This window comes from Colobus angolensis, unplaced genomic scaffold, assembly GCF_000951035.1.
Source record: "Colobus angolensis palliatus isolate OR3802 unplaced genomic scaffold, Cang.pa_1.0 Scaffold90, whole genome shotgun sequence".
Lineage (NCBI taxonomy): Eukaryota > Metazoa > Chordata > Mammalia > Primates > Cercopithecidae > Colobus > Colobus angolensis.
This window is the reverse complement of record NW_012122932.1, coordinates 6,672,099-6,675,605: the sequence shown is the minus strand read 5'-3', so window position 1 is coordinate 6,675,605 and position 3,507 is coordinate 6,672,099. Positions and strand designations below refer to the sequence as shown.

At 40.7% G+C, this 3,507-nt stretch overlaps 1 long non-coding RNA gene across 1 annotated transcript in view; it reads right to left on the bottom strand.

The window, feature by feature from the left end:
- LOC105504260 overlaps nt 1-2,705 on the bottom strand; it is a 4,482-nt gene extending 1,777 nt beyond the window's left edge. The window contains exon 1 of the long non-coding RNA XR_001000587.1: nt 2,615-2,705. This is a non-coding gene — a long non-coding RNA (uncharacterized LOC105504260). The remainder of the gene's footprint in view (nt 1-2,614) is intronic.
- Between the last annotated feature and the right edge of the window lie 802 nt (nt 2,706-3,507).

Here is a 3,507-nt window from a genome sequence, read left to right as displayed (position 1 = left end):
TATACATATGTAACAAACCTGCACGTTATGCACATGTACCCTAGAACTTAAAGTATAATAATAATTTAAAAAATAATAATAAAAACAAATTTGAGACAAATATAGGTGAATGTAAAAAAATCTTTTTCAAAAAGTAGGCCATGTGATACAGAGGTATGGCAAAAGTTACCAGAGAAGGGAGTGACAAGTTAAGAAAATTGAAGCAGGAGGACTGTAATTGGAACTCCAAGCAGAGGATGCATGCAAGAAATGTTGCAGACTCAGCAAAATTAGCTTAATAACTCCATGTGTTTAGTTGAGTTAGGCTAAACAAACATTTGCTGAGTGTCAACTTCCTGCCTGACACAGTAGCAGAAGCCCGAGTAATAAAGATGAAAAGCTCAAGTCCCTCCTAAAGCAGTAACTGTAACTTTGACACACTAGGGTAAACTGTACATATAGTTTCTGGGTATCTACAGAAATAGCACTAATCTTGGCTGAGAAGTGGGCATTGGGAAAGGACTCCCCGGAGGAAGCTCTGGAAGGATGAATAGAGGATGCCCTGGTGAAAAGGGTAAGGGAGGCGAGAAGGGGGGTCTCCAGGCTTGAGCCTTTAAAAGTATGCAGAGTATAAAGTTCTCCTCGGAAAAATTCATTATTATTGAAGCCCCATGTTTGAGACAGGACATGAGACTGACTGTTGGGAGCAGCCAGGTGTAGACATCTCTAACCTAGAATTCTGAATTAGGCAGCTTAGAATTTATCTGGTTATGAACAACAGGGATTCATGGAAGGTTCTTAAGCAGAGAAAAGACACAGTTTTGTGTTTTAGAAACTTGCCTGCCTATCCCTGCGTCCAAAGAGATATCACATCTAATCTAGCCACATTTAGCTATATATAAAAATACACAAGCAGCCAAGTGTCACTTAATGATGGGTATACATTCTGAGAAATGCATCATTAGGCAATTTTATTGTTGTATAGACATCATAGAGCAGGGGTCCTCAAGCCCCAGGCTATGGACTGGTACCAGTCTATGGCCTGTTAGGAACTGGGCGACACAGCAGGAGGTGAGTAGCAGGTGAACAAGCATTATCAGCTGAGCTCTGCCTCCTGTCAGACCAGTGGCAGCATTAGATTCTCATAGAACCATGAACCCTATTGTGAACTGTACATGTGAGGGATCTAGGTTGCATGCTTCTTATGAGAATCTAATGCCTGATGACCTGAGGTGGAATAGTTCCATCCCGAAATCATCCCCCAACCATCTGTGGAAAAATTGTCTGCCACGAAACCTGTTCCTGGTGCCAAAAAGGTTAGGGACGGCTGGATTAGAAAGTATTAGAGAAGTGTTACAATGTATATACAGGTCAAGACATCACAGAATAACCCACCCTCCACACCCAATGTACCCCATAAATATATACAGTTATTATTTGTCAATTAAAAATAAACAGAATTTTAAAAGAGAAAGTGTTAGAGAAGTGTTAAAATACTAGCACCCAATTCAGAATGTCTCCCTGAAATAATTAGACAGAATGAAATGAAACTGCAAAGGGAATAATTGTGTCACTTCATAACTCAAATGTGATTTATAATAGTTTACATATAAAATTACCTCTCCCACACTTTGTGATAGATTGCCCTAGTTCTTGCCCTTTCTAACTTTTTTGTGAACAAAGGATATAGCTTCCAAAATAGTCTTAGGCTCATTGCCTAACAACTAAAGCCCGAACTTGATTCAAATTCTACGTGTTCCATGATTGGTCCCAGCTCTGCTCCCCGCCCCAGGCTTACACCCACTGCCCCCTTCTTTGCATAACCAGTGCAACAACCCAACTTCTTCAATGTTTATTGAACACTGATGGCAGCTGCTTAGGCAGAGCCAGACCCTAGCTAGGACGTAGGGGAAAAGGTGATAATTAAGATGCAGCCTTCACTTTTTATCAAGCTCTCAGTTTCTAAGTAAAACATGGAATCAGTCACACAACTCTATTGTAGTGTCTAAAAAGTAATTCTCAAAAACTATAGAAATCCGTAGGATTGGTATGTAACACAAACAGTCAGAAGTAGGAGAAGCTTAAATTAGAGATGGATCTGAAGGCGAATTCATGCCATTATATAAAATGAAACCTCTCCAGAGTCTTCTGCTACAACCTGGATTAAGTATATACTTTTCTGGACCCCCATCGTACTTCATAGCACATCTTTTATTATTTGTGCTTCATTCATCCATTCTCTTAGACTATTGACTCTTTGAGAGCATTGGTCATTTATTTTTGCACCCACCACAGCAGTAGCAGGTCATGAAGCAAATACCAGATACTAGCACACATTTGATTGATGGATGGCTGAATAGATGGATAAATGGATGGGTGAAAGAGAAGCTTTTGGCACATTTAAATGTCTTCATTTAGGTAGCTACCTAATCCTGTGATTTCCAAGTCTGGTAGCCCATAAAGTATATTTAGGGAGCTTTAAAATATATATTCCCTGGGACCTGCTTCCTTAGAATATTCTGATTTGGCAGACATAGGGTGGGTCTCAGTAACCCATATTTTAGCACACTTACCAGAAGATTCTGATGCATCTGGTCCAAGGACTGAATGCTTAGGGATCATAAGGCTAACTCACCTGAGTGTCACATTGGCTTCACACTCTCAGGTGTCCTATTTTTGAGATGCTTGGCCTCCTTTTCACCGATCGTTCAGCCTACTCAGATAATCTGCAAGAGGAAAGTACACTCATGACTTGGAAAATTCCATAAGGAGTTGTAACAGCAGTAATAACAATAATGTACTGCCACGCACTATATATCTAGCAAGCGTCTGGCATTCTGCTGAGTGCTTTTATAAATAACTGCTTATTTAATCCTATCAGCAATCTTAATAAGGTAGGTGCTCTTTGGTATCCCCAGTGTACAAATGAAGAAACAGAGGCACAGGGAAGCTAAGTAACTTCTATGTGGTAAGGCTGGAACTCAAATGCAAGTCTGTCTGACCTCAGAGTCCCATGACCGCAGTGTTTGAAACTGATAAGCACCAAAACCACATAGCTATCCAGACTAAGAAGAGAACTAGTGGTCATGGGTCCAACTAAAGTTGGAAGAACCTCAGCTGGTTACAAAAAAGATCTTGGTGGAAGAGAATTTAAGGAAATGAAAAGAGCACTAGACAAGGAAGTTAAGCAATCTGGACCCAAATCCTAGTGCTGTCAACAGCAAGAATAGTAAACATTCATATATGGTTTACTATGTGCCAGCCCCTATTCCAAGTGCCTTACACATGGAAACTTACTTAATCTTCACCACAATCCCGTGAGGTAAGCACTGTTATTACCACCATTTCACAGCGAGGTAACTGAGGCACAAGGAGATTAAGCTAGCAAGTAGAAAACTGGGACTCAGATCCAGACCACCCAGCTCCAGAGCCCACCAAACTCGTAGCCACCAAGCTGCATAGTAATTCACCACGTAAACTGCAGACATGTCCATCCCTTTCCTTCATGTCGGCCTCACATACAAAATG